The sequence below is a fragment of the Rhinolophus sinicus genome, chromosome 4 (assembly GCF_057876585.1).
Source record: "Rhinolophus sinicus isolate RSI-liver-muscle chromosome 4, RSI-T2T, whole genome shotgun sequence".
NCBI lineage: Eukaryota > Metazoa > Chordata > Mammalia > Chiroptera > Rhinolophidae > Rhinolophus > Rhinolophus sinicus.
Genome location: NC_142504.1, coordinates 114,057,151 through 114,077,292, shown reverse-complemented (window position 1 = coordinate 114,077,292; position 20,142 = coordinate 114,057,151). Strand labels below are relative to the sequence as shown.

Genomic DNA, 20,142 nt, shown 5'->3' with positions numbered 1-20,142 from the left:
CACTAGATATTTACCAATCACTTCTACTGTAGTTGGGTGAACAGGCAGAAACAGTTTGAAATTATGATTGGTTGCACAGTAGGCTCTTAATAACATCTGTTAATAAATTGGTGTATAGACAAGTGTTTGGATGAGTCATGTAAATATGTCTGTATATATATATATACATATATATACGTATGTATACATATATACGTATATATATATAAATATATAAAATATATAATATATAAAATATACTAAATAAAATATATAAAATATATTTATATATATAAATATATAAAATATGTGTTAAAACTGATGACATGATATTGAGTCAATGTTCTATGGAAACTGATAAAATACATTCAAGTATTTTTTTTAATTTAAAAAATATATAGAAATAAATCTTACAGAAATGAGAGAAAATAAATATTTTATCTGTCCATTAAATTGCTTCTCAGAAATTTGAAAATGCTTAGGCAAGCCTTACTAGGTATTAATTAAAATAGATTAATGATTGAACTATCTACGTATGTCATCAGCTTTGGGTAAGTTAAGCCATAGTGATATATAGCCACAAATTTTAGAGCAAACCAGGTGCTAACAATACAGAAACAGTACTACCATCCCTGAGTGGACATATCATGTTCTTCAAAACAATGACAAAAACAACAACAACACTCAATTAACTTAACAACTTACAAAATTACCTGATTAGCATGTCAGTGTTCAATGCATTACCAATGGACTTCTTTGCTAATTTCCTCTGTGGGGCATACACACTATGAATGTTTTTCACAGATGCCTAAAACTGCGTTTTTGATATTTATTTGTATTTTGGAATGTTGGACTTCCACTACATGGGCCAATTCTCACATTGCTTTATCTCATATATGTGTATGTTGGCAAGTCTACAGTGCCTAGGATTTGCTGATGAAATTGCTTTTCCATCTCGTTTCCCCTGATAAGCAAGCATCCCGTAGAATAGACTAGACATGGAAAACATCACTTTCAATCATGGCTCGGTCGTCAGTCTCAAAGAGTAAGTGTGGCGGAGGCTTCAACCCTGGCTTCTAGGGGTGCTGTTGATAGATTTGCTGATCTTCTTCACTATCACTAGCTTATCTAATTGCCATTTATCTTAACCACTTTAAAGATTGAAATAGGCACCTGATATTTAAACGCTACATATATGTAGAAGTGAATTGGACTTTCAAGTTGATGTGTCCTAGGCAATAATGGCTTACTTGTTGAAGACGTTTATACCACATTCACGTGCATATTGGTCGCCTAGTTTTGTTCAAGGTTTCTGACTGAAAACCAAAAATACAACATACTGTATAGTTTTGGAGACAAATGTGCCATTTAGTAATCATATTCTGTGAGGGAAGTTACACAAAGAAAGAAATAACATTGCTTGGAAAATGCATCAAGAGAGAAATTACTAGGAAGTCAGCACTTTAGCTGGGCTGAAAACATACCTGAGAATTTATTAGATGGATAAGCCAGCAGCAGTGGCTTAGATGAGGTGGGGAGCTTTTGAGGGCGAGACATAGTGTTTTCATAAAGATGTGGACGGCTGAAGTACTAGGATGTAGGTGGGATGCCATTCAGTGTGGCTCGCCTCTGGGGTTTGTGTCAGCGAGTAACAGGATATGTTCCTAGAAAGGAAGGAATAAACCAGAACATAAATAAATATATGCATATATGTCATGAAAACATTTGGTCTTCTCTTTAATGTTATGGCAGACCACTGAAGGGTTTTAAGAAGGGGTTAATCATGTTTGTAACTTAGAAATAACACTCTTTCATCACGAATAAAAACTGACTAAAGAGGAGAGGGCAATAGAGACAGAACTTTTAAGCTTCCTGCCAACCCGGACGTTCTCTGATTCATACGCTTTATAATTTGGCTCAGTATCTACTGGGAACCAGAAAGTTCTTTGGCCTCTCAGGTGTTATTGGGCATGTCTTCAGTTCAGTGGACATTGCTACTCTAATTGTGCTTTCAATTAATGTCCCAGAGAGCCGCTCAAGTCAGTAGAATTTCAAAGGGAATCAGTAACTAGTGCTGAGTGCAGAAATGAAATTATCAGGGATAGTTTTGCCTTGTCCCCACTCAGGTTTGGGAGTGAGAAATACCCTAACAGAAAGGAGGACAGAGTTTTTCAAATTGTGTCAGTTTAAATCAAATGAACATGAAAGAAAGGAAATAAGAATCCATGCAAGTTTTGTGAGAAGTAGGATTTAAATGCTGATTGCTTGCGTTATTATTTCTTTAGTTCTCATTTGTGTGTGTGTGTGATAATATAAAAATTAAAATGCTTAAACCATTATCTTTAAAAAATACAATTTAAAGTCTTTTAGTATCTTGGGAAAATAATAATGGAAATATTGTGCTCAAAGCTTAATGTATGTTTTATTTTTAACTTAGGAATTATTTTGTCAACTGTCTATAATTTCTGTCCTTAGAGGTCTTAAAGGTTAGCATTAAGAATGTGCTAAGCTTTGTGAATCACATTTAATTTTTATATTTTTTCATGCTATTGACCAAAGTAAAGAAATAATCAGAACATTACTACATTACTTTGAAATTTCACTGTCAGACCATGGAACACTGAATACCAGAATGAAAATAGAGTAAATGTTTTTCCTAACCTGTAATTTATGGGAAGACTTTTAAATCATTACTTCATAGAGCTATAAATTCATAGCTCATACACATATGTGGGACAATTTTTAAATATCTTGGATCTATATTTTATAAATTAAAATTACATATTGCAAATCAACCTAGCTACTTAAGGTCTCTGAGAAGTGAAGGAAAGCAAGTTTGTCTTGAGTTTATAGGGATTAATATATCGGCCTGCAGAAATTATAGGTATTTCCAAGGTCTATTTCTTGGCAGAGACTATAAATCTTTCCTTATGTGATTTCATTTGTAGACTATTCTTGACAGGTAAGATATTCTTGATCATTTTGTCATTCAAACTGAACAAAAATATGTCAAATAAGATGTGTATAGAGTAGGACATATATATGTGTATTCCATGCATACACATATCAATACATATATAAATTTAATTGAAAAATTTTTAAATCAATGCTTTCCGTTTGCATCTCTTATCAAGTCCCCATTAAATCATGTTTTATCTATTTATTTCTCTAGTACCTTTCATATATTTCTTTTTCTCTTTCCTTCTCACTTTCCCAGTCTTTCTCTATTGTAATCTAATAGACCATTAAAAAAGCAGGATGAGTACATTTATAGCTTTCTTACCGTTGCCTGCAGGGTGCTATAAATGCACAAACTGGATGTAATCGAGGCACATATTAACTTACCTTCTGTTGTACAGAAAGAACATAAGCAGGCTGTTAATGTGTACGCTGTTGAAACTCTTCACTTGGGGGATGAGAATTAGCTTGCAGGAGTAATTTGCTAAGCACCTGGGAAAACTGCAAGCTTCATTTCTTGCAACGTGGAATATGATTAAAAAGAGAATATATTATTATCATGGGCACCATTAAAAAATGTGTAGACAGCATTCTATGATGTGAAAATGGAAATTGGAAGTTGTACTCACATGTTGAAGATGCTGCATGTTAATTACTGTCTACCACAGAGCACTGCAAGTGCAATCCAATTATTTGCTTTGTCAAGCAATATTTTGATGAACCTGAACTTTAATTTTGTGCATCTAGTGTTTTTCAGATTGAGAATGGTACATTGTCCTGCCAAGAGCCCTCTGAAACCACCAGACATGTATTCACTACCACAGGAATCCACATTTAAATCTAGATATCAAACATTTCTCAAATTTAGGGAATTTCTTTTTAAATATCTGACAGGGAGGTTTTAAAAAAATCTATTCTGCCCTGCAGCTTTATGCTGGGTGCTTATCATAACTTTCGTTCTTCCCAAAAAATTTTTGAAGTGGGCGTTACCATGCCCATATTTGATTTGAAGAAACTATGGCTGAGAGATGATAAGTGAGGCCCTCACGGTCACTCAGCTAGCTCTTCGTGGAGTCAGACATTAGACAGACGCTTACCTTTGTCCTAGACTCAAGCTCTAGGAGAAACTACCTCCCTGGATTTTAAATCTTATTTGCTAACTGGGATTTTAGAAGAAGAGTCTGACTACCCCTTGTTTTATATTTGATAGTATTTTTGCACCACCTAGGACAATGTAAATAATACAGTACTACCTTGGTTTTCGAATGTCTCCATTGACAAACATTTTGGTTTATGAACTCCGTAAACCTGGAAGTAAATGCTTCGGTTTTCGAACACGACTCAGAAGTTGAACATGTCATGCTGCCTCTGCTGAGTGCAAGATCCTGAGGCCTAGCTGTCGGCTGTTTTCGAACGTTTCAGAACTCGTGGATTATGTTCGAAAACCAAGGTACCATTGTATATTGCAAAAGTATTGCTTTTCTGCAATTTGGGACTCATATTTGGCTAACCATTTTAATGGTTACTGAATAAATGGCCTTTTATTCGCTGATTATTCAGTTTTATTTAAAGTCAGTTGCCACATCTGACAAAACAGTTGATCGCTTGGCTTCTGGTCCAAATGGGCAGCAAACAAATAATAATAATCTGTCCTGTACTTAGTTTGATCAATAATTCTGTTATAGAAAATGATGCAAGCAATCATGTACTTTTAAACTTAACTAGGATAACCAAAATAATACATAACTTCTCTGGTTTTTTCAACAAAATTTGTTTTTAGCATCTACCAATTATCTCTCAAATTGTGCTGTTATAAAGATAAAATGATGCACATGACTTTTTAAAAAAGAAGTCAGTATTTTAGCTGTGCAAACCAACATATAAATGGTCCACCATGTAAAACTATGATTAATGATACAAGATGAGACAGAAAAAAGAATGTTAATTGACCACTAGAGGAGAGGCTCAGGTACTCTGCCTGAGGGAGTGCAGTGGAATATGCAGTTTGTGCAGAGAAAGGTTTGGGAGCGCCAGGGAGGAGCTGCTCCAGAGCAAAACCGCTTATTTCCGGGGAGAGGGGCAGGGCTTCCTATGAGCGTGATGAGAAATATAGTGTATAAACTCAACACCAAATACATAATATACTCGTGCATACATGCAAACACACACACATCAGTAAGCCATGTCTCAGTTTTCGCTCTCTCTCTAGCTGTGTTACTCTTTATACACACCATCAAGCGAGAAAAGTGTGAGATGTTTACACAGGGCAGCATGTGTGCGCATGTTTACTTAAACTTATGGATGGTATTGATTCTTTAAAAATTAAGCTTAACAAAATTTAATAAAGCTTAATATTTTAATTCTGGATTTTTAAAGAAGATTCTTGATATATGATTTATTTAAGGGAATAGAAATCTACAGTCTATCAATTTTCCATTAGTGAAATCCAAATTGGCAACGCTTTGAAACAAAAGCATAGTATTTTAAAAAATAAATAAGTATGGATTGGCTTATTTGAAAATTAACTAGTAAGTCAACTATTTTATGTGATGCAACTTGGTCCCAGTTTACTAATATTAATAATATAAAAGTAAATATTTCAAAATAAACAATTTAAACAACCAAAATTTCACTTACAGTGAATGGATATCCATTTATATTTCTATTTATCTATCATTTTCTGATTTTTTACAAAAATTATAATTATTCTGTTAATAAGGAAGTATTTGTATATATAATTTTGAATTTACCATTAAAATTTATTCATTCACCCAAAGGAAAAATGGAGGGGAATGTCCAGCAAACATTCTTTAGATGTCAAATTGTAAATGATAACTATAGCTTTTTCTTAAATGGTTTTCAATAATATGGTAATTTAGCACTAACAAGTTACAGTATTTTTATGCTAATCAAAGCTTATTGACATCATTATGTGATTTAATGACATCATACTTTGTAGATTAAATGACTTAATGAAAAAGTATTGTATGATCTGTCTTATTGAACAGTGACATACTACCTTTCATTGAAACTTTTGTCATAAAAAAATAGTTCTTAGATGTAGGATCTGTATCCGGATACTAGTCTATTTCCTGGCATGTGTAGCATATATGTGAGATATATAATACCTACCACTATGTAATAGGCATTCAAATTAAAGCAAATTGCAAATGACATTTTGTCTTTGCATATATAGTTAGATAGTGAACCAGAAATAATTATTAGAAATCACTTTAGCATAAACATAGGTGCATGGGTTGTCAAATATTCTGAGAATGGACGATATCCAAATATGTTATTCTGAATATAATAATAATGAGTAATGAGGTTATATATATATATATATATATATATATATATATATATATATATATATATATATATATATATATATATGAAAGTTGTATTTCTAACACTACGCCAAAAAGCTGAGAGCTGTCCACTCCATCATACTTTCTTCTTATTCAGGTAAACTGGTCTTCATGGGTATGAAAACTTTACCTGTAAAACTGACTCAGATACACAGCCGAAGCATGTTTGCCCTCTTTCTCATTAACTTTGCTATCTGTCTAGCTTATAATGACCCCAGGTTGGGAGAGGTAATTAAGTGATTTGATTTAATAAAAGGCATTCCTTTTTAGCTCTTCATAACCAGCTGTAGCTGACCAGCTCTCATGGGTTTATAAGATGTAAGAAATAACCTCACATTTACAATGGAAATAAATTAAGTCCTGCAACTGAACATCGTTTCCCATGAAAGCTCTCTTTAAATTCTTCAATCAGAAGTGTACGATTAACATATTTTATTTATTTACTTGTTTATCTGTTTGGTTATTTACTTATTCACAAATACTCTGTCTCAGAGAGCTCTGGGGCTACAGAACCTCTTGAGCCCAAGGCAGAGGCTGATGGGGGCTTCACAGGCTCAACCAGCAGATTAAGCCACAAAGAATTATTATCAGGCCTTGAAACCTGGTGAAATGGCCCTGCCTGGGCTTCAGGCTTGCTTTAGATGTGTGACGGCTTTATTCCTTCCATTTCTTCTCTTTTGAAATGGGAATATCTATTCTACACCTGTCCCACTGTTGTATTTGAAAAGGAGATTCACTGTTTTGTAGTATCATTGGTCCACAGATGGAGAACAATGTTTCCTTAGGATGTTCATATTCAGAGTCTCTCCCATACCTGATTTAAATTATTTAAATGATGAGATTTGGAACTCTTTGAGTTGCTATTAGGATGTATTTTTCAGTTTTAGAATTAATTCTGGAATAGGTTACAAGTTTTGGAAACGTTGAGTTGGATGTCAATTTTGAGGAGCCAGAGGTCACACTCTACTGGGCCAAATGGTATTCAAATTCATGTCCATTTGGGACCTCAGAAAGTGATCTTCTTTAGAAATAGACTCTTTGCAGCAGTAATGACTTAAGATAAAGTCTTACTGGATTGGGTGGGCCCTATATCTAATGATTGTTGCCCATATAAAAAGGCCACATGAAGTCACACAGATAATAGGACACCATGTGATCATGGAGTGATGCATCTACAAGCCAAGGAAAGTCAAGGATTGCCAGAAGACTACCAGAAGCTAGTAGAAAGACCTGGAACATATTCTCCCTCACAGCCCTCAGAAGGAACTCATTCTGCTGACATCCTGATTTCAGAGTTCTGGGCTCCAGAACTGTGAGAGAATAAATTCCTTTTGTCCTCAACTACCTAGTTTGTGGTAGTTTGTTATGGCAGCCCTAGAAAATGAATACACCAGTTTCTATCACATCTGAAGCTGCAACTTTAAAGCTTAAGACCCAGAACTCTGATGCCCCCTTGTGGAGAGTTTAACCAAGCTATTCCAAGGTATTGCTGCCTAAGCATCCATTTTGTTTGGCTAAGTGGCCTGCAGAGGCCTTCAAGTGACAGTGGCCTCATTTTGCACACACATGCACTACTAGATAACAGCCTACAGAGTCACAAGCAAGTATAACTTTCTGATATGAATCACCAACAGCCCTCTTGGTCAACAGCCTCCTCTGCCTTCCAGCACCTTCCCCTTCTACATGGCTTAGATAAGACGCTCGTGGAGCTTGCTGAAACACTGCACTTTTGGGTTTGAATTGACTGATCCAGCTTTAGCCTGGGAACCACAAAGCATTCCACAAAAGGACCCTAATAAAAGCATGGGACGGAGATCCAAGATGGTAGAGTATATAAACATTAGGTCTGCTTCCTTCCATGAACACATCAAAATTACAACTATATAACAATCAACCTGGAGAACCATCTGAAGTCTGGCTGAACACAAGTTTTGTAACTTAGGATATAAAGAAGAGGCCACGTTGAAACTGGTAGGAGGAGCAGAGGTGAGAAACAGGGTGGCCCGAAACCTCCATGTGGTGGTTGAAAATCAGGAGGGATATCTCGGCCGTGGAGGTTCCCCCAGAGGAGTGAGGGACCGCAGCCCCACACTGGGCTCCCCAGCCTGGAGTACTGATGCCAGGAAGAGGACCCCCACAACATCTAACTGTAAAACACAGTGGGAATTCTGACCATCTGGGTGGGATGGAAGGCCGCGGGAAACCCAGGCGTCTTCTTAAGTGGCCCACACACATACTCGCTCGCAGGCAGGCACTCACCTTGGGCTCCAGCGAAGAGGCATAGAGGGCGTCGGAGGCACATGGAAGGCAGACTGAAGTGTGTGGTTTCTAGGTGAGGGCTGGAAGACAGCCGCCATTTTCCCTGTGGGGCCTCCTTCTCCTGTGCAAAGGGCAGTCGGTGCCATCTTTAATGTGTTAAGCCCGCCCCCACAGGCCAAATCTGAATCTGATTGGCCTGGTGAGCTCTGCAGCTCCGCCCTGCTGACTCACTGGGACACCTGAACCTAACTTCCCCAATGCCTGAGGCACTGTCTCTGAGACAGCTAGCCCTGCCCACATTGCATTCTTTTTTGGAAAACTATTAGTCCGCAGGATGTGGTAGACAGCGATGGCCTCCGTGTGCTCTGAGACTTTTGCTGAGTAGCTCCAGGCTCAGCACTGGCTCCTAACCAGAATCTAATTAACCTGGAGACCACAAGTCTTCCCACTCTAGTGACTCATTTTGACCCTGCCTCATCCAATTTGCATACTCCAAGAGGCTTTATCAGCGGCTGAACCTTAAGGGATCCAGCAGGTGGCAGCAGGCCTCAGGGTGTCCTGGCTATTTGTGAGCTACCCCAGGCCTGGTACTGGTGGTAGGCATCCTTGGTTGGCAGTGTGGTCTCTCCCATGTGCCTCCAGGTTTAGCACAGGAAGCAAACAACTGAGGATCACTTTGTAACTCCTACAATGTAGTCCCTGGCCAGTCACAGGCAGTAGGTGACCAGAGCCCCTTTTAAGAGGCCCTAGAACCAACATACTTGGAAGTTGGCTTCAGACCACAGCAGAGTACTGCTGTCCAGTTAGCCCACAGGTGGCACACATACAGGCACCAGAGTCTGACGACCCCAGTGGGGTAAGCTGACTCAGTGGGGTGAGCCTCCCACACTGAAGCCTGTAAGCTGTGGACATGTCCAAACCCCACAGCCAGTCAGCCTGAGGGTCAATGCCACCCACTGATGTGACAATAGCAATCAAGGAGGGCACACACAATGATATGGCAATGACTATATATAGTGCCAGAGGGTAGCAGACTAGCCGGGGGAATCACTTATTAAATTATATAAATGTCTAACCGCTATGCTAGACACCTGAAGTTAATATAAAATAATATCGAACGTCAACTGTAATTGAAAAATTTAAAAAGGGGGGGGGAAGGTGAAGGGGAATAAGAGGCCCAAATTTCCAGGCATAAAACAAATTAGTCAGGGGGATGTAATGTACAGCATGGGGAATATAGTCCATAATGTTCTGATAGTGTGGTACGGTGTCAGATGGTTGCTGGACTTATGCCAATCACTTCTTTAGATCTACAAATGTCTAACTATGGTGTACCCCTGAAATTAATATTGCATTTAGCTATATATTTATAAAATTCTTTAAAAAATAAATCAACAAACAAAACAAAGAAACAAATCAAAAAAAAAAAAAAAAAAAAGCATGTGACCTAGGTCCTCCCTCCCTGTCCGCACACTGCCTTGACCTCTCCATGTGTCCTCTCGAGGCATACCTTGTCCTTTCTCCAGGACCTGTGAGCAATAAACTTCTCTATTTCAGTTTGCCTTGTGTGGTCTTTTGCTGAACCACATCTCACCATCTGTCACCCTGTGCTCCACTTAACAAAGTCATAATGTCCGTCAACCATGAATTCTGCAGTTCTAGATCAGGACTGGACACAAGATTCCACCATGTCACACCACCATTCACTTCCTGCCTGATGGGTTGTGTTCCTCTGTGGGAATCCGTGGACTCACCCTGGTAGATCTCTGAACACTTTCCTAGAAAACAAGAGCAGCATGGTCCTTTTGCTGAGAAATTCTGCTCCGGCAGACTTAGCATGTATGCTCTCTGTCCTTCGCCTTTGTTTAGGTTGATAATAGACCCTAGAAATTAGGGAAAAAAAAATAAAAATAAATATATATATATATATATATATATATATATATATATATATATATAATTTTTTCATACCTTATGAATTCTTAATGTGCATAACTTCTTTCTTTTTATTTGTCCTCTTTTATTGCCACTAAAAAATATTGTGACACAACATCAGTTTTAAATAAGACTGCAGGACAAAAGTGCCATGGTCTCCCTTTGTAGTTGATTTTCTAACATCAAAATAAAACCCATTTATTAAAACTGTTAATTTTGATAAATGACATGTCATTGGTTAGGAAAATGAAATAAAATATATAACATCAAATGATAGTTTTATACATTCCTTAATTATACACAATCCTCATCTCTATTTTCTAATAAATCTTTTCAGTAGATATTTTTCCCCTGTGAATTCACTAATTATTTTTTATGTTGTGCCTTCACCAGTATGGTTGAGGACATACATATTGCTTTGAGCACACACAGCAAAAATATTTCGCTGATTCTCTCTGATTTTTGTCCTTGACATAGTTTGATCTATTTTTAGTACTTTTATTAGTTCTGTCTAGAACATTTTTCCCCAAGATCATACACATACTATGAAGTTGTGAGATCTTCTTCCAGGGACATTTTTATTTCCAAAAGTACATCAGGACTTCAATCATTCAAATTTTCTATTATCTGTAAGATGGGCAATTGGTGCCTAGCTCAATGAGTCAGGCAAGATAGTGGTTGTGCAGGAATATTTTGGAGATTCTTTCCTTCACCATTAAAAAACGAAATGACTACTTTTAATTGGAGAAAGTTTGATTTAATTTCCCGTTTCATGATATCAAATTAAAAATATTCATCATGCTTATACATTCCCCCATTCGCAACCCTGTGCCAATCAATACGACTTTAGATCATATCCTTTGATTTCAGATTCTTAATGATAATGTGCATGTCTTATTTAAAGCCACATAGAAGTGATCACCATTGGTATTTCTCTTTGAATAAGAAATTCCCTCTTAGATCTGCCCCAGTGGGATTGATGGAAAATGAGACTTAGTCCTCATAAATCTGCATTAATTCTTTTCCATAACGTTTTCAAGAAGCTGCTTGGAGTTTTAGCCCAATATAACCAAGAAAGCCAAGACAATATTCTTAGCTGAAATTCGCAGAGGATAAATAATATCACTATTAATATATTTTGAATGCGTTGATCTCAGATATGAGTCACATCAAAGCTATCCTTTGATATTAAGTGGCAGATTTAGTAGCAGTTAATGGAATTAAGATCAGTGGAAAATATAGAGACCCCTTGCTTCATAGTGTAATACTCATCATTATTTTTTGTTTGTTTTTTTGTTTTTGTTTGCTCATTCTGTTTGTTGTCAATATTCTGACTTGAAAACAAAAAAGCATGAGAGTAAATAACAGAGAGTGCTACAGTGGTTTCTCTTCAGCCCTTTGCGGACAGCTGAAGTGCAGCCCGTGCTGAGACTGGGGTGACATTTGGATCTGATCACATTGCTCCGGGCTAAGTGTTGCCCTGGGTGACACTGCTAAAGGCACAGAGTGAAATAGCCCCACCTGTGGTTGTGAAGGGAGAGGATTGGCCTCGGTGGTTTCAAAGGATGCATGCTACACTTACATTCTCTTTCCCTATGTTCTTGGCACTTGACCCACTCACTTAGCATAGCCAGTGTGTGTGTGTTATCTACATGTTCCTTTAAGCTCAGCTCACTTGACTTCTGGTCAATATATTCACATTTACTTTTCCAGGATATTGACTGCCTTATGGCACCATCAAGAGGGAATTCTTTCTTTCTACTTACTCCAAAGAGATCTTCTCCAAGACACATTATAATAACACTGTCTAAAGTCAGAGACAAAGAGAGACTTTTAAAAGCAGCAAGAGAAAAAAACAAACAAACAAAAAAACAACAACATTCCTCGCATAAAATGGAACTCCCATAAGACTAAGTGGGTTTCTTAGCAGAAACCTATAGGCCATGAGAAAGTGGAATCAGGCATATAATGATCTGATGGACGAGATCAGTTCCACAGTTGAGTTTTTACAGTGGGTTTACGGGTGCTAGAAATGAATGTTCAGCATTAACATGTTGAAAAGGACTTCCCATCTCCAGAGTTAGCCTGAGTACTGCCAGGACTGAGTACCAGTCTGCCAGTGGAAGAGACTCCGCTGAGAGGCTGATATGTCTCCACTCCCTGAGGCCAGCCTCCACTTGGCATGTTGCTTGTTTGACATTTCCATCAGGGGAACACTGTGGTTCTTCCTCTCTAGGTTGGACTCTTATTCTGGATATGGATTTAACTTCTCTGTCTACCATAAGCATTTTTATTATGCAATTAATTAGCAAATTGCCTTTTAAAGGAAGCCTACATTGAATATAAGTTTTCTATTGGCAAGGTCACGTACTTTGTAATCCACTCCACTCCCAGTGTCCATCCCAGCTCTTGGCCCATTAGTAGAAGATCAATAAATATTTGTTGAAACAACAGATACCTAAAATGCATTAAGGCATCCTAGAATAGAAGTAGGTGGGAAAGAGAAGGGACTCATCAAATGGATCCCCAAATGAGACTAATACAAAAATCAATTCTTAAAAACCTTTACCATTTGCTATGAGTGGGCCGCAAAGTTGGCTTTCAGCTTTCTAGAAGGTAATATGGAGAAGGAAGTGGCGTCCATTACACAGGTCACGGTGTCCCTAACTCAGGAGTCCTGTAGTCAATCCTGATTTGGAAATATCTGACTTTACAGCATCCCTTAATATAGGCCTATTTCCATCATAAGACAAGACAGCATTTCTCTTAAGGACCCTCATAAATTATAGACAATGTTTACTGAAATTAAACATCTGTTTTTAGAACATCCCTCAACGTAGCCCTATGGAATAAGTTCAAGGGATACAAATGAAGGGGATGTGTCAATATTTCCCAGTCATTACCTTTGGTGTTCTGGTGGATATCCTTGAATTGCCTCTGTGGCCTATTTCAAGGAATAAATAAAGTACACATATTTTAAGCAGTCTCCCATAATTATTGCTGTTTCAGCTGAGTTACTGAAAGTTAATTGGCATGAGTGAGCATGAGCTGTTTACTATCTTTCAAGTTCTTGGAGTTTAGCTCTCTGAGTTCAAAATTAAATTTGAAAACTATAATGCATAATAATAATATTCATTTTTTGAAATACTTATAAATGCTGGGTGCCATGATGAGTGTTGTATATATTCTATCATTGATCCCTTCACAATAGCTCTGTGGGCTTAAGGTCTATGTTTTCAATTTATGGATGAAAAATACTGATTCTCATATACAATATTGACAGAGGTCACATGTCTAGAAAATGCAAGGTTAGAGTTAAATCCAGGTCTGTTTGATTCCAAATCAATGTTCTTAATGTTCACGCAATATATTTTTTTTCCTACATGACAATGAAACTTGTTAGGAGAGTAAAAACCTCCTACTAAAATTAAGATGCAAGAATAAATCTGTAAGCCTGGCCAGAATTCTCTGTAAAAATAATTTTGACTACTCTAATTTACAGATAATAAATAGTTGAAGCACTAAAATTTTATAATTAAATGTTGACAGCAATCTTGGTATGGAAACTAAAGTGCTTTTTGTTGAGCATTTTACAATTATTTTTTTTCAAACAATGCAAATGGTCCTATACAATGACATGTGTTATTATACTCCAATGACAGTTCTGAGGCACTTTTCAGTATTTTTTATTCAGCCTTTCAGAGTTCTCTCTCTCTGTCTCTCTCTGTCTCTCTCTGTCTCTCTCTCTGTCTCTCTCTCTCTGTCTCTCTGTCTCTCTCTCTCTCTCTCTCTCACACACACACACACACACACACACACACACACACACTACCTTGTGACCTTATTCTCAATACCATTGTATTGATGTAAATAATTTAGTTATCCAGTGCTCTGTTGATATTAATAGATGTCTAGAGGGTTTCCTGACTGTTTTTGTCACAAACAATGTGCCAAAAATACTTTGCATTTACACTTTTGTGGCCGTGCATGAGTATATCTTTAGAATAGACGTCTAGGAAGAACAACAGGTCCATTGAGGATGTAATTGCACATGGTAGATGCTCTAACATTCCCTCCAGTGAAGTTGTGCACCTTTGAGATCACCCAGCAGTGCCTTAGCACTCCTCCAAGGGTTTTTATAAAAATGGGGTCTATGAAAATTTAATCTGTGAAGAAGGCTATTCTGTTCTTTGGGTTGCTATTGATTAGTATAAACGTGTCTGCTTTCACATGTGTATAAATCACGTTATTATTTTGGAGGACAAATGTCATTTTTATAACCATAGACTGGGGTCTTTTATATTTTGATTTATAAGAACATTATGCATTTTAAATACATTTATCTTTTACCATATATTGTGAATATTTTTTACATTTGTTGAATTTTTTTTCTGGTTCCTAAGAAGCATTTTACAATTTTCACTGTCTGGCCCATATGTTCCTTTTGATTTTATTCCTAGGTATATGCCTTTTTCATTGCTACTGTAAATTGGAACTTCATGCTATAATATCTTCTAACTTTCTGTTTATACTTCTGCTATTGATTTTATAAATACTAAATTTATAGCCAGGTATTCTACTGAAGTCTTAGTTTGAGATAATTTTAAAGAGATTGCTTAGATTTTTCCAGAAATAAAACCAGTATTTTGCAATGTATACTTTGTAATTTTAAAGACATATTTATTTTAATGCCATAGTTTGTACACAGACACATTATTTATTAACAGTTTGAATTTCAGAGACAGATCTATGGCAAAAGCCCTATATGGTATCCTAGAGAAAGTCAATACCTTTTTCCTAGTATCTCTGACCATTTCTTTCTTTCAGAAACATGCATGTAACTTAGAAATATATAATTTGTTGTACACAAATAATAACATCCTATAGATATTGGACTGTAATTACTTTCTTTGGTTCTACATATGACTGTACCTAATTTAATTGCATAAATGCATAATCTAAAATGCTGCTTGGTAACCATATTTTGAGTATGCCCTTTTTTAAATTAAATATATTAGTTTGCCAGTTGCCATGGATGGAGATTTAGATTGTTTTAAACTTTACACTTATAAACAATCTCGAGTGATCATCTCTTTTCATGCCTACTTGACATATGTATGATTTTATTCTCCACGCCACCTTCCTGATTAAGGTGATACAAATATTCTTGGTTTGGGAGCTTATTTCAAATTTTAAGACATATGGCCAAATTGTCTTCTACAATATCTAATTGCGTGTAGAAAAGCAGAGAGGATTTTTGTTACTTCTTTGTGAATATTTCCCTTTGGAAAATGAGCCCCATCTCCACCGGGTTTGGGGAAAGGCGTTGGTGATGTGTAGTTAGGCAGGTGATTGCCAGGAAGCAAATCAAATTGGATGCGCAGATGGGCACAACATGAACGAATACAGAAGTGAGATGCTGAGAGAGAGACAGAACTTCAGTCCTGCCATTCGCATCCCTGCACAGGTCATTGCTAATTCGATGCCTGGACTTCCTGACTTCACGTGCCCATAATCATCACAGTTTGGCTTAAGGTGAGTTCACGTTTTGTCCTCGGTACCCAAGGAATCCAGACTAACACAACCCCTGGCCCGGGAACATGAAGAGTAAAAAGAGGTGCTGACCTGTGAAGTGATCTGAGTGAGAGGAGGTAATAGGACATATTAGTTCTCTGTCCTCAGCCAGGAAATTAGCCGTCTTGGTAAACAGTGGCAAAACTGCTGGCTGTTTAATAAACTGTCACCTGCAGTGATTTGGGACTCATATTTTGGCATACCAAGTTTGAAGTTTTGGGAAATACAGTAAAAATATGTCAACACTTTGAAATATGTTGACCATATTCCATAAAGTTTTATAGGACAGACTCTATGATCAGGCTATGCTGGCATATCTGAGAGCAAAGAGAAAAAAAAAAAAAGATAGTAAAAGAAGCCGTTCAGGCTGGTGTGAAATCCAGGATGGTTGGGATTTTTATAATGATGAGCTTTGTTTGGTTGCCAGAAACAATTACATGTTCCCCTTCCCCCACCCCCTAATCAGCACCTAGACTTAGGAAGAGAGAGAAAGTTTTAGGACCAGGGAAATGCTAGAGACTTAGCTGACCCCCAGCCTATCCCTACACCCCTTCTCTGCCAATGTATAAAAAAACCCACTGAGAAGAATCGTGTGGCAAATGAAATGCCCGTGTTCTCCAGAAGACAGTTTTGCGTTTTCTTTTCCAGGTCAGGTATTTAAGATAAGGGCTATGTAGATAAACAGAAATCTAAAATCAATTGTTATAAATGATAGAAGGTCCCATTCTGACATGTAGATCAGGAGTCGACAAACTTTTTGAATGGCCAGATAGTACATAGTTTAGGCTTGGTGGGTGGCAGGTCCTATCACAACTAACTCAACTCTGCACGCGTGGAGAAAAAAGCCAGAGGCAGGAGGTAAATGAATGAGTGTGACTGTGTCCCTACACAACTTTAGTTATGGACCCGGAAACTTGAACTTCGTATCATTTTCTGTCAATCTGCAGAACCAGAGACAGACGTGTCACTTATAAAAGAAACCACTTGAATGCATACTATGGCATCAAATCTTTGTCATCACTTTCCAGCAAATTGTGGCTACATAATATGTTATTTCTTCTGTTGGCCTTTTTGAACTGGCAGTTTTCATGGCAGTTACTTCGTTTTCTACCCATGCCATGATACTGGGTCTTTTGGAATAGTTTTACTCATTCTTTAGCTACAGATTTTCAGTTCACAAGCAGCCAGTTTGGGAGCTGAGAGAAAGGCACCTGTCTAGTAATCTGATCTCTGGGATTGAATGCAGTAGCTATGTGTCATCTAAGTATGTTATTTTATGCGTTAACAAAAGGGGGCTAGGTGTGAATGCTGAGCCATCCAGGAACCATTGTGGCATACCTGCTTCTTTGTCTGCCAGCATTTTTCTCTCATGGGACCCCTCCATCCCTGTGAGCAAACAGGGATGCCTAGACCAAGTTCTCCATTCCTCTGAGCTCAAATCATGGTCATATTTCTGTACGTTAACTCCTTTCACTTGTCTAACTGTAGTCTAATACTTGTAGTCTAATAATCATAGTGGCTAATACTTCCTTCAGTGTTTCAGACATTGTCACTTACCAACAGCGGATGGGACTAGGGGAAGCCAGGTATGAGGGAGCTTTACTCTTGTAAACACGAGCCCAGAAATATGTGTTGGTGAAACTACAAAACACCATGGAATAAGAAATCCCTCATGGGCATGACTTTGAGAATAATTTTTCTTTCTTCAAGATATTATAACATGTTTTCCTAATATGCATAAGGGAAAAATAGGTTGCCTTGTTTTAACAAATTAAGAATCTATACAGAGGTTTAAAAGCAGGCAGCTTAAAAAATATGAAGAAGTTTTGATTTTGAAACAGATTTCTTACTCCACTTCTTTCTGTAATCAGATTACAGGGTAAATTTCTGACTTCCTTATGTTTTTCTTCTTAGAGATGTACATCTAGATACTCTGTGTATTTGTATATTATTAATCTTATATAACTTAGGTTTACCATAAGTTTATTGACTCACTGCTAAAATATCATCTCTCAAAATAAGAGGTTTTTATTGTTTTAGCATCATTTCTGTCACTAAAGTTTCTGAAGGTTAGATGAGTATAAATTCAATTCCTAAAAGAGCTGCTTGACAACATAAGGAAATAGTTAAGAAGTTAAATCTTACGTGCTAGTGTTTGCGATCTGGCTTCTACCCAAAACAGTATATCCGATGCCTGCCACTATTTCCAGAATGATTAATGATGAGGAAATCCTTTAGTCTTAATGTATTCATTTATCATTTATTCATTTAGCATTCAATGGAAAGCTAATATTTAGTACCCAAGGAAAACAGTAGAAATAATAGAGAACATTTAAGCATTGGATGATCGGGATTTAGTGATTTAAAAGTTCAATTTAAACACTGAAATACTATGATCCTGTGCAAAAGTGATCATGTTTAAGTTCCACAGGTGGCTGTTCACTGAAGGAGAAACTGAAATGCACATTCCTTAAAAAGTGCTCAGAGATGTTATAACCTTAGGGAAGACCTTGTGATGGCAATAAGATAATTGACACATAAATGAAATATGGAGAAAACGAAAACCAATTCTTCCCTAAAAGTTAACTTTTAATATTCCAATTCAAGCCTCAAAAAGGTGGATAGTGGTCTCTCTTTCATACTAAATTTGAAGAGATACACTACTTGAAGCTTCACCCAACTAGAGAGGAGTTTTCCTCCCCACTGTCCCAAGGCCACCCTGAGTGGGGCCATCACGCTGTAGCCAAACACTTTCTCCTGGTTCATAGAAAATAAACCATCTGTAAATTAAGCTCATTCTTTCCCTCTTTAGTCAACTCTATATAGGGAAGTTCCAATGTGTGTTGAGATGTCGTAAGAATCAGAATGCAGTTTTCCTAAGGACTGAAAAGAAAACAAAACGAAAATACACTTAACCTCTAACTTTAAGAATTTTCGTAAGAGATCAGGAAGTATTTACTATAAATTAATACTGTCAAACACTGAGAAAGCTACATAGAGAGGTGATGTAAGTGACTCTTGGACTTTATAGAACAGCCTCAGCTGATTTTTAATTTTCCTACAGATGTTTAAAATCTGTTAGAATCACAGTTCCAGTGGGATCACCTCTGGTGACTCACTGATTGTCTCTATGCTCTCTCTAGCAGATTCACCAATGGGATCCCAATGTTGGTATTCACGTGGCTACAGCGTCAAACAAAAGAAAAGAAAGCTTGCCCAGCTGGTTTGCCAAGTGCACTGAGAAAGTGTTAAGGCAAAATAAAGCTTTCTGTGAGGAAACTGTGTTGTTGCATTTCTAAAAAAAAAAAAAAAAACAAAACCAAAAACAAACAAACAAACAAAAAAACATGATGGAAAATACAAATTTGAGTGTTGAAAACTTTACAAAATTACTAACATGAATGGATATGGGTATCCTCATTTTCTGACTCTAGAACATAAGCTAATGTATTGGGAATCACAGCATTGCACAGGGGCTGTGCAAGGTATGAAAAGTCAGTAAAATAATATTGATGTTTATTTTACTAAAGATGCCTGAAGTTCAGGCAGCAACTAAAAATCTGCGAGCAGTGGCTGTCCAGCCGAAAACGTCTTAATCTCATGAACAATGTGTGCTTCGACTTGTTTAATGTCTCGTCAATAGAAATCACTTAATACCAGCGGATTGAATTTTGCCAAATTTTATCTTACTTACCTCTAAAATATTTTGGGGCAGTGAAGTCATTATTATTAGGTCAGGGAAATAAATTAAGAAATAGGTGCTTTAGTAAAAGTCTATGAAATTGTGTTCTCCTCTGGTCAATGGGTCTCTTCTTATACCCTGGAGAAAGCCAAGCCATTTAACATACAAGGTACTTTTCTGTTTTAATCTAGACACACTTAAAATTTTTTCAGAGGTATTCTTTCTCTTCCCCTATATCTTGAGCTTGGGATGATAAAAGTCCACACATGCCTACAACTGTATAACTAGGCTTGCAGACTCCTCAGTAAGTCCCAGGACCTAACTGGATGTACAAGTGTGCCTCACCCATCCAGGTGCCCGTAGAACACGGAGAATGGCTGACTT

The 20,142-nt window shown here is 37.1% G+C and overlaps 1 long non-coding RNA gene across 1 annotated transcript in view; it reads right to left on the bottom strand.

The window, feature by feature from the left end:
• LOC141573126 (uncharacterized) overlaps positions 1–20,142 on the bottom strand; it is a 546,728-nt gene that overhangs the window by 5,548 nt on the left and 521,038 nt on the right. The window contains exons 3-5 of the long non-coding RNA XR_016021212.1: positions 10,322–10,450; positions 8,568–8,688; positions 1,464–1,643 (exon numbers count right to left, since the gene is read on the bottom strand). This is a non-coding gene — a long non-coding RNA (uncharacterized LOC141573126). The remainder of the gene's footprint in view (positions 1–1,463; positions 1,644–8,567; positions 8,689–10,321; positions 10,451–20,142) is intronic.